Genomic DNA, 12122 nt, shown 5'->3' with positions numbered 1-12122 from the left:
TGTGATGAAAATAGGACTGAATTCTGTATTGTTTGTGTGGGCCCTGTAAAGTGAGCTACAATTTCGAACGCGTACATTGCGTAATTTAGGCATCGTCCGCTCTCTTCAGTGTCAGTTTCTTGAGACAACGTGAAAGTCTATACTATCACGATAGCAGCACACTGTCACCTGTCAGAAAGAGGTCGCTGTAGAACATCGAGTGCATCGATTTCATCGAAACGTTCCGGCGGAATCACCCGAGTCACTTGGTACCACTCCGGCAAACCTGCCAAGCAGCTAGCTTCGACGGCCACGATATTGCGATTTTTCGTTTTCCCGTCGACATTTGTGTGACATTCGGAGAAAATAAATGCTGGTTTTCACTCGTTATCCCCATCATTTGCATGTTTTCGAACTGCTAACCATTGCCCCGAATCGCTGTTTCGAAGCGTGACTACATGACGAGGTCGAACCACACTGACCGATTGCATGATTGCATGGCGCAAACGTCAAGCAATCATGCAATCGGTCGGGAAATCATGCCATCGGTCGGGAAATCATGCAATCGGCCGGGAAATCATGCTATCGGCCGGGAAAACGAAGGGAAAAAATCATGAGCCATTTCACTATGTGAAGGTGGATGGCGAGCGAAGCTGTTTAGCGCACGACACAGACGCGACACAGAATTTTGAATAATGGTACGAACACATTTATGCATGATGTACATCGGTGGCGTTTGCCACCCGCCGCCGCCCCTGACATCCTCGTTGCCGTTCCCGCCGTTGCTCCCTCCCCATTATGACGAGAAAAGTGAAATTGAAAATGGAGAACGTAAACTTCCTTTCTGTTTTTTTTTTTTTTTGTTTTTTTCTATATATATACAATCGCGTGGACGACTATCGCGACTTGACCGCCACCCGGCAAAAAGTACAGAGTGCAAAAAAAAAAAAAATTCAGTTTTTTTTATTTTTTTTATTGCAAAAATATACTAGGCATCGCCGAACGCCCATTCTCCGCCCAAAGGTAGCGTTAGGGGTCACAACCAGATGCCAAAGTTTCATTCCGAACGGAACGCCCCAAGAAAAATTACTGCCTACGCCACTGCTGACGTCGCTATCGGTAAGCTCAATGCAGCCAAAACAAATGTGCGGCCCTTTGCAACACACTGTGCGCGCGTGCACAGCTAAAATGACAGCATATCATTTACTCTGCTTAATGCAAAAGCTTTTCAACAACAGCCTCAACAAATAAAAAATAAAAAAATAGAGAGGCTGTGAATAGCGAGGACACACGCCGCGCAATCTGTAATGTGAAGCTCCAGGCTAGTTTTTGAATATTTTTAAGTTTCATTTTTAAACTAAAAAGCAACTTCGAGCCGCCGTTATTCGTTACAAAGGTCACTCACAAAAACGTCAGACGCGTTTTTAAAATAAGTAATTTATTTTTGTTGGCATAGAGGCGAACTAAGATAACCACTCCGTGCTTTGACATAGCGCGTCGTCTGCTCGCATCCTACCATCTCCGCCACAGGAGGGCGCCCGTGAGGTGGCGTCACCAAAACACCTCGTCGCCAATATTCCGTTGGAACTCAAGAGGGTAGGGGGAAGGAAAGGAAGGCGGGGGGGGGGGGGGGGGGGGAGAGAGAAGCAGGGGGAACGCTGGAGAAGGAGGAGATTCTTAATTCCCCTTCCCCTCCAGCGTGCCGTCTGCTTCTTCCTCCCCAGCCTTCCTTCCCCTCGCCCTACCTTCTTGAGCTGCAACGAACTATTCGAGACTCCAGCAAAACGGACGCCACCAAGCGGGAAAACCGGGAACCAGCCGGAACAAGTCGCTTTGAGCCTCTCCGCGTCTCTGGCGGCTTTCGTGGACACGTGTTGCCGGCGCGGTGGCGAACAATGTAATTTGACGAAGGTCCGAATATTCCTTAAGTTTGCCTGAGTGCTGCATGAGTGCAACACCAATGTTGCAGTCACGCAGTCGAGTGAATTGGAAGGTTTGATTTGGGGGGAGGGGGGGGGCATTGAGAATATAGAGGAATCGTTGCGAATTAAGGTGGTGCCTTCAGAAAAACTTGGGGGCGGAAGGGGGGGGGGGGGGGGGGTGTATATCACTGTTCAAGATTGAGCCACCCACACCGGTCGGTGCGTTGGCTATTCTTCTTGGCTGCTTTTCACCGAAAAAGCATCTGGACCACACCGAGGGAGTTAGGCTGGTTTCGCAATTACTTGATTCCGGAAAACCTGCTCGCTGCATACGATTAATGCGGGGAATTGTCTGCTTTCAAAAGGTGGGGGACGCGTCTCGCAAAGTTAGAAGCTGTCACGACAGTATGATCTATCGCGACTCCAAGAATTATATTATACCGCCGTCAAAGCCAGCAGCGATATACGTTTACATTGTTCAGGTTCTCAAGTCAAATTCAGTGCAGAGAAGTTCTGCGTGGATCTCCGATGAAGACACTCTTCAGTTTGTCCGCATTCGTCTCCGTGATGCCGGCTAGAACCATTTGGCTGAGTTTAAGTAGTATCTCTCTGTCTGTCAAATATAATTTTATTCAGCAGTTCACCTAATAGCTCGCCAACAAAGCTAATATTTCAACCCGAAGATTATACTAATATCGCTTTAGTGGGACATAGTACTTAATATAATGCATAACCCGCATATTCGTCAAAATGACTTCTCGATTGCTACTAAAACCTGAATTGAAATACGAGCATCAGCTGCTTAGTGGGGCGCCAACGGGTTAACATGCTCCTTGGCTTTAGAAGCGCTTGCTTTATTTTCGTAATTATCCTGCAGCCTGTGTTGTTGACTGAGCTGACGACTGGGGCTGTTTCTTAAACGCGGATACGCACAAAAGCTCGATTTCTAAAATAAGTCACAGAATCGAGGCATGCGAGTTAGCTGAAAAAGTCTCTCGGTGGAACAATTCTGTAGTCATCGCCGCTTTTCTTAGCTGATCAAAACTGATTACAGTCTATCACCGTCTCTCCGGAGCCCATAGCTTCGGTTTTAAACGAAATCTCCCAAACAAAAGTTTGACATGAAAAGCACAAAAAAAAAAAAAAAAAACACCAGGAAGGCCGGTGCTCATAAACTCTGCAAGTTTATGTGCATCGGCTACACTTAACTGTCGCAGTTCAAATATCTATAAAACTGGGCATTAAACAAAAGTAAGTCTGTTAAATTGAATGCGCCACCCGCTCAGGCGGCCCGGCCGAGCCGACGCGACCCGTTCTCAGCCGCCATATTTGTTTGATCGTGGCGAATAGTCCACGTGCCGTGGCCATTAACTCCGTGCTCGTGTTTCGGTTTCAGTTTTGAGCAGTTGCGTTTTTTGACTTTATTAAAAATATACGTTCTGTGTAGGAAAATATTGACTGGGTAGTCTTCTGACACCTTTTTTTGCATCGCCTGGCTTATCTTTGAAAAAACAGAGTTATTATGATCGATGTCTATACTTTTGACAACTCCGACTTGGTTTATACACCAACAAGGCATCAATTAAAAAAAATAAAAATAAGATGATCTTAAACGTCAAACAATGAACTAAATGTTTGCTATATATTTGTTTCTGTCGGTGCGTCGAAGGGGGTTGCTGACTGAGTGGGCTAGCACACATCAGCTCGGAGCACTTGGAGCGAAATCTCGCGCTATAGAAGCTAGAGACAGGCTCAGAGTAGGGTGCCTTCATGTGCGCTTTGCTTAGGGTGGTGGCATCTCGCCATTTTGTCTCACACTTTTACATCTATTTTTTGTTAAGAAGCGCGTGAAAGAGCGTGGCCCTGCACGCGTTTGTGGCGTTGACTGTGCTATGGCGACATTTTGTTTTCGTTGATTTCTTTGTATTTTCCCCGTGAGCGCGTGCTGTCGGCATCAGGTACTACAAAGGGTGGCATCACCCTACACAGAAGGACATTGAGGCACCCTAGCTCAGAGATGCTGGATTCAATCCTTCTCTCTGCCCGTTTCGATCTGGACGAGCATCGTATCGGCGTGCGGTCGTGCATCACTACTGCGTGGGCCACTTTAAAGACCCCAGGCTAGCGATTGTGCTGCACTGGCTAAATGGCTCACCTACAGCTGAGACACCAGACGCTAACTTCCGGCTGCATAAAAACACACACACATCATTATTCGGTGCGTCGAACAATTAGGTACTTGGAGCAGATCCATAAATGTTCGAACATAAATGTCGCATCTCAGTATCTTCATGTGTAAATGGAAAAGAAAAAGAAAAGAAAACACAACATTGTTGAAGATTTGCAGCAGATATTCAACGATGGTACAGCGCAGTTCTGTCACCTTGCTGAGAGCAACGAGTGCGGTCGACGCAAGGACCCCTACCTCGCGATCTGATCTGTGGACGCCTTCAATTCGACGTTTTCCGGGGCACTTTCGCAGCTGCCATGGCGAGCTCGGCACTGTTTGGAACGTCATCGATCTCAGACATGATTCTTGGCCTTCATAGTCATCTTACGTGCTTTCTTATTCTCGATAATGTTGTGCCAGTCTTCAGCGATGTAGCGAGTAGGGTGTCCTCGCGTTCGGTGAAACCCCCCCTTTCATGGCTTCTTTAAAGTGTGAGCACGAAAACTGCATTCACCGTAAAAATATTCTGCATTCATTCAATTATAAACACACAATTACATGAGTAAAGAGTCTTCTGTTTATTTCAATCTTCGACTCCTGTGTTTGAGAGGTCAGCGTAAAAATGATTGAATTTGGAAACGTTTCATTCGTTACTCACCGAAGAAACACAGCAAAAAACAGCCACCGGCGCCGACTACCATGGCAAAAACTTTGTTTACATCACGTGATTCCTCTCCGCCAATCGTCTTCGTCCCTTTGAGCGTTCCCTAGTTCGCTCTGTCTGTCCCTACATTCCCTACGCAAATCCGGCGTTTAGCTAGGCGCGCGTCTGTAAACCCGAGTTAATGTTGGTGCAACCGGAAATTAAACCCGTGCTTAGCCAGCCAAGCTAGGTTTAGGACGCAAGCCGACTTGGGAAAGAGCCGCTTTGGGTGAAGGAAAGCAACGTTGATGCAACTGGCCCTTTTAGTGACGTGGGTCATCTTTTGAAAGGGTCCGCCCCCTTTTTTTATTTACTTAAAAATCGCTACTAGAATATATCGTATTAGTGCCACGTGTTGTATATTACTTCTAACGAGAAACCCGATTTCGGACGATTTTTTTTTTTTTGTTGCTTTTCCCTAAACGTATTGTGCCAGGTATACCACCACGAGCTCTTTTCGAATCGGCACAGCCAGGCGGATGAGATCAAGAGAACTCGATGACGACCGTTTTACTGCCGGACAAATTATGACCCGTTCTCAACGAGTGTGACAAGTCGAACGTTCAAGCTCCAATCGAAAGATACGACCTTGGCATTGGGACGTCCTGCACGCGGGGAATACGTACAGGCGCCGAAAGGCAGCAGCGAAAGCCTCCGGAAAGCATTCTCTCTTCTTTCGTATATTTATTTCCTCGGAGAAGCGTGAAAGCCTCCGCGGAGTTCCTCTTTTGTGCGCCGCGAGCGTGCGGCCATGAAATTTGATGAGTCACTGCGGAGCGCGGCGAAGGCTTACGGGCGTCGAAGTCGTAAAAGCGTTTATGCGCTCGTAAAGTTCGTTTACCGTGGGCGGAACTATGGGCGCTAGATTCGCGCTGCGGCGGTTTCTTCCGCATATACGCACTTCGGCAGGTTTTCGAGGCGTAAGGGCTATCCTCCGTTCACCCCCAGTACAGGCTGACAGTGCGGTGGAGCCTACGGGCTCATTGGGCCAATCATGCGTCTCTCTTTAGCCACGTGATCACGTTCCCGTCCATAGAGCCACGCGTAGAGAGCGGAGTCGGGTGATGAAAGAGGCGGTTTATTGATCCGGCAAATGGGTAGCTCGCACTGCACTGTCAGCTTAGGGGTGAAAAGCGTGCAGCCAACCTCTCGGCCTGCGTTGTTATTTTTTTTTTTTTATATTTGTTTTTGGGGGACTTTGCACTGTCCACACACGACGGTAAATAGTCCTAAAAACGAGTAAGTTCTGCCATAGCCTTCAAAGGCATATGGTTCTGCTGCATTTCTCGCACTTGTCTTTCACTTCCGCGCAAACTAAATGCATTATTCGCTTCTTTAGACGGGTTAAGTGCTTATATAAGGCGTTAACCATTCCAGAAAGAACGCACCCCAAAACACGTTTCGAGATTTGGTCTTTGTGTTCGGATTTTAACGATGCTGTACTGTACGTGACTATACTCGTTTTCACCTCAAAAAAAAAAAAAAAAAGAAAAAAAAGGGAAGTTTTGCGCATTGTTTATACGCCACGCGAAGTATACTTCGCGTATAAACAATGCGCAAAACTTCCCCTTTTTTTTCTTTTTTTTTTCTTGAGGTGAAAACGAGTATAGTCACTCTCAAGAAAAAAGGGTGTCAAAAGGTGTATCGTTACACCCTTTGTCCCATATAATACACCCCCAAACTTCAATTCGACGTACAGCGCCCTACAGTCGAACAGACGGCCCGAAATTTTACGAGGGGCTTGGTAGCCGTGTGGTACAACATTTCAAATAGCAAAAGTACGTATCAAAGACCACATAAAGAAAACACAGAGTTTTTACAATAGGGCCAAGAAAACCCCGATTATTTTTCTTGTTGTCAGTAAAACGTACATTAGCTATCTTAATAAGTTGTACCACACGGCTATCAAGCTCCTCGTAAAATTTCGGGCGGTCTGTTTGACTCTACGGCGCTGTACGTCGAATTGAAGTTTGGGGGTGTATTAAATGGGACAAAGGGTGTAAGAATACACCTTTTGACACCCTTTTTTTTTAGAGTGTAGCTCTTGCGGTGTTTGGTTGTCGAAGGCAGAAGCGATGTTTTTGACGTTTGAAGCGTGTACGTCTTGATAATATAACATATATCTAACCTAAAATGCGCCTACACGTCTTAATTCTCTACATAAAGGGGGAAATTAGTAACTTTTTTTACTACGGTTCTTGGGGTAAAAACGAGTATAGCTGTGCAACTTTTTTTTTTTCAGATTATTTAGAGTGTTAGGTGCTTCAACTCTGAAATTTTAAGCATCGATATGAACGTGTTACGAGCAGCTCATGTATGCGACACAGTAAAATAACTAAAATCTCTTTCATTGATACGCAAGAAGGCAAATAAAACTGAGCACGCCAAGGAGCAACAACTTAAAGGGACACTGACAGGGAATTTATGCTCGCCGAGGTTTTTATTTGCACATGACATATGAGAGCCAACTACCCAGAGAACACAATTTGCGGCTCGATATTCGTTTTTTTTTTTGCACCCGAAAACCGCCGATCGAGAATTGGCCTGTTTGAGTTGCGCTCACCCTCTTCTCCGTGGTCACGTGCCATTTTCTATGGTTTCGACATAACCACCAAAGATTATCAAAGTCGTGGGTTATTGAAGGCACACACTCAATACTAAAAATAGACAAAAAATATGATACCCGTTTTTTGTGTATTCTAAAAAGCTGCAAATACGTGAGTGAAAAAAAAAAAAAAAAAAAAAAAAAAAAAAGGTTCACAGTCACGTGACGTTAGGTAACTTTCTTCTTACTCCGCAGTCCAGTTTCGGTTTCGAGCAGTTGCGTATTTTGACTTTATTAAAATTATTCATGACGCATTAGCAAAATATTGGTTGGGGTCTTCTAGCTGACACCATAATAAATCGCCTGGCAAAAAAAAAAAAAAAAAAAGATTGGGGTGTGTGAATGTTTTTTTGAAGTTTGAGAGAATCAACAACGTTGGACTTGAATGGACGCTACGAGCAGTCCCAGCCAATCCAGCGCCGGGAATGTATCACGTGACGACGAGGCCCATGCACGCGCCGCGCTGCGCCTGCTCCCAAATTTGGTCACTATTGTTAAAAGACGTCGGTGCTATAACTGTCTCATCAGTTCCTGCTTCTGCTGCTATGAATTCCGCTTCAGCCGCAACACTCGAAGCATGCCTTCAACAAATATTTATCGTCAATTGACCGCAAACTCAAATTTTACTTCACTATCTATTCAGGGCAAGAACCTGTACTCCCATGCGTGTTCATATGTGAAATAACGTAACATTAGAAGATTGAGGCTTGAATTTAACACAGGCACCTGTCCAACCGTCGTTAGCATTATCGAATGACCGCTGGTGGGTATCCATTACTTTGTTACGAATAAGAGCCGGTCAAGCATTGCCTTTCGATTACAAACAGTCCACATCATTTAGTTCGTCATCTTTAGGAGTAGTAAGAAAATAAAACGCTAGGTCGATGTCGGCTACACCGCGACGCTGAGGTCATTTTAGTCCTTGAACACATATTTATGCTTGGTCGGTTTCAATTGATTATTGATCGAAATGTCGGAATGACCCGCTATAGTTGAGTTGACGCTGCCTTGTTTCCCCCTTAATTGTCGCTGATTTTTGTGTGTTTTTGTGTGTGTGTGTGTGTGAGGGGGGGGGGGGGGGCGCATGGACTGCAGTGTGGGTGTCCCACTAACGAATATACCTTCGGGAGGTTTTTTTTATTTTTTTTCTTAGCTTTTAGCACAGATAAAGGTTGGCTTTGCGGGTGAACCCTGACCGGCTGTGCGAAACGATCTTGGTTTACTCAGCAGCCCACTCCTTTGAGCTGACGTCCAGTTCTAATCAGATAAAGCTCATGATACATTCCAGGTGCTGCGTCGTTAATTATGCGAAACACGGCGGCCGAAAGCAAGAGAAGAGAGAGCGAGCGGAAAGGTGCGCTCGCTTTTCCCTGCCTGGCATTTGTCTTGCGCCGGTCGGTGTAGCCAGAGAATTCCTCCAGTCTGTTTCTTCTCAGTCTGCTTATCTTCGTCTCCAATCAAACTCCAGACAGAGCGGCGTAAAATAAATTTCGACACGGGCCGGCAGAGGTCGGAAACTAAAAATGTAGCGGGGATCAAAAAATATATATTCCACACACAAAACAAATACTGGGGGCCTTTTCTCCTCTCTTTCTTGTACGACCGGCGTCTCTTTTTTTTCTTTTTTCTAACGCTCTTTCTTTATTATCATTTGTTTATGCAGTTTTCTTTCTTTGTTGGACAAGATTTGGATTAGAGTCTGAATCGGTTCACGGCCAGCGCACACAATCTGAACTGAATTCGTAAGTTCCTTGCGGCTGACCAAAACGGAAAGGCGAGCGACGTTCTGGTATGCTCGTGATTTCCGTTTCTATTACAATGTTGTTTTAGATTGCACAAAAAATACATAACATATAAAACGTATGGTCGGTTGGGTAAGATTCTACAATTTATTTGTTGTATATTTTCTATATATATGATGATGATATCTGTTCTCGGAAACTGTTAAAATCACAAGATTTTTTTTTTTTACGCTGAAAAATCTTTTAGTGTTTTGTTCAACATCCGATTTGATCAAATTGTTTGAAAGCCATTTTCGGAACTGCGTTATTCCGTATTCGGTTGGAGTAAAATTTGATAGACCGCGGGTCGGGCTTATATGAACAGGGCCATTTTGTGTGATTCGTAGGTGATTGGTATGTATTATGTACCATAATCGCGCATCCTCATAAGCGTACTTGTCTACTAGAATCTGTATTACCCCGACTTTGCAAACAGCGAAAGCTGTACGGCCCCAGCGAGCCAATCAGAACCTCAGAGCGCACACGTGACACAGCGTATCACGGGAGTGCAGAAAAGCGCTCAACTTGGACCAGGCACGTAGCCAGGATTTTGCTTCGGGGGGGGGGGGGGGGGGGGGGGGGGGGTCCGCCCACGACAAAATGCTGTATGAGGGGGAGGGGGAGAGGAGGTGTCAGCAAAATCGAAGATTTCAGGGGGGCCCAAGCCCCATGCCCCCCCCCCCCCCCCCTTTTTTTGCTACGTGCGTGACTTGGACACAAGCTTGGTAATTTTGGGGGCCTAACTTCGGCCTAATACTGTTTTGCTCCAAGGCGTTAGTTGGTAACAGAGTACTTCATTTTTTTTCACGCTTTCTGTGGCTTTTTTTTTTTTTTTTTTTGACTCACCACATTAAAGGAGCTGTGCAACAATTTTAACGTTGAAAAAATTGGCATCTTCTACTTTTGACATTCTGTATCTTGTCACAAAGGACAGAAAACACACCTCCATCCTTCGAAATGTTGCAATTCCGCCGCGCTATCGTGAGGCAAAAGTTAGAATATTTCCCGACGTGCAGCCGCGAGTGGTGGCCATGAGAACCACGCGGCATGACGTCAAGGGGGGGACTTGTAAAAAGATAGGAAGTTGTGCAAATACCTGGCTGGATAAAAGGTAACTTTTCTATAAATCGTGTCGTTCCAACATACATATAAATGTGTTAAAAAGCTGGTATCATCGACAAAACTTTTATTATAGAAAGTTTTAGTGCTGCCATCTATGCGAGGGCCACAAAACCGTCAGCTCTATCTGCTACCGCGAACAGCCGCCAGAAGTCGGAGGGGGACGGGGCACGGCCAGACGGGTATGGCCGGACCCGGATGAGACTTTCCTCCTTTCGCCATGTTGATCGCGCTGGCTGCGCAAGCGCGTGGTCACGTGGTCGCGAGCGGGTGAGTTCTCGCTGCTCACTGATGGCTCTAGAGAGAGAGCTTCACCCGAACCCCGCGCGTTCCCCATTGACGTCACAGCGCACGTGACTCGGAAGATGGTGAAGGAGTTGAGAGGTGCCGAAAACCTCAATCTTTGTCAATTTTTGAGATAAAAACTAGGATATGCAGACAAGACGGTTTTTGTTTTTTACTTCAGAAAGATCGAGACACCAACTCCCAAATTATGTAAGCAGAGCACTAAAATCGTTGCACAGCTCCTTTAATGCCAAAGTGCCACGAACTTGAGCCACAAATGCTAGATGACAGCCAAACTAAACCAGCATCGAAGCCTACGTCTGGCACTTGTTTGGCAATTTAGGCCCAAAGTTTTTACAACATAAACCAAGCAACCAATCTCTGCCTTTTCTTGTCTGCTTTTTTTTTCTTTTCTTACAATTTATGCCGAGAGGTGTTAGATGACACCCAAACTACCCGCAGTGAAGCCCAACTTCGGCACTTGTTTGACGAATTAGTTTGGCTCTACCTATATATAGGCTTCTTCGGAATTTTTAAGGCTCTAAAATTCCAGAGAAGAGCCAAATTTCGACCCCAAAAAGCGTATTACCAGGCCACGTGTTTTGCTCCGTCAATCTGCTTTGCTCGAGGGGGCCGGCCGAGTGTTCGGTCTTTGCCTACTTATGCCACAACGAAGTATAAACCGTTTTTTACCCGTTGAAGTTATTAAGCAAAAACGAAGGGGAACATTCATTGGTGTAAACCAATGTTGTAGGCGTTACCAAAAAAATAAAAAGTAGTCACCAAATGCGTTACTCGTTTCTTGCAAATAAAAGGAACGCGTTACCGACCTGCGTTACCTCAAAATAAAAGGAACGCGTTACCGTTACGTCATGGAAGGAAGTTTCCGGGGTCTCCACTCGCGTATTTTCAGCGCCAACCAAACCTATGCACGCGCACTCTTGTTATCTTAAAAAAGGTCAGGAAAAGAAGTCACGACTGGTGTCAGTGTGGGGGAATTGGTGACGTGAGCGATCGAAAGCGTCGCTGTGGTCGGCCCCCCACAATTGGCCGAATGCTGATTACGACGTCAACAAAAGATGTCTCATCGACGGAAATAAGAGGAATCTAAGAACTTCAATTTTGACGGCGTTGGCAGTGTTGCGTTGAGAGCGGTATGATTTCAGGCTTCCACCAGTATTGCTTCCACCATGCCCATTACAAAACACCATCGAAATTGTTATTCCTAAGGTAATGACGTCACGAAAGGTAACAAAACGAGGGCGCCACCGAAACATCTCGCCGGTAATACACCTGGCAAGCTTGCAATTGCACGCGCTGCCCCCACGACCGACACGCGCTTGGCGGCCGAAATACCCTTTTATGACATAACGACTGGTCGGTGGTTTTTCGTGTTTTCTCTCGTTTTGTTACGTCTTCGGGGAAAACGAATGTGATATTCAGATTTGCGGGATAAAAATACTCTAGAGTTCATCCCTAACTCTTTTTTTTTTTTCAAGAACCTCTTCAGCTTTTTTTAAATAGTAGAGCTTCCTAGTGGTACGTGATAATTTAATCT

This window comes from Ixodes scapularis, unplaced genomic scaffold (genome assembly GCF_016920785.2).
Source record: "Ixodes scapularis isolate PalLabHiFi unplaced genomic scaffold, ASM1692078v2 PGA_scaffold2__306_contigs__length_199485367, whole genome shotgun sequence".
Lineage (NCBI taxonomy): Eukaryota > Metazoa > Arthropoda > Arachnida > Ixodida > Ixodidae > Ixodes > Ixodes scapularis.
The sequence above is the reverse complement of the archived record's forward strand: the minus strand, read 5'-3'. Positions refer to the sequence as shown.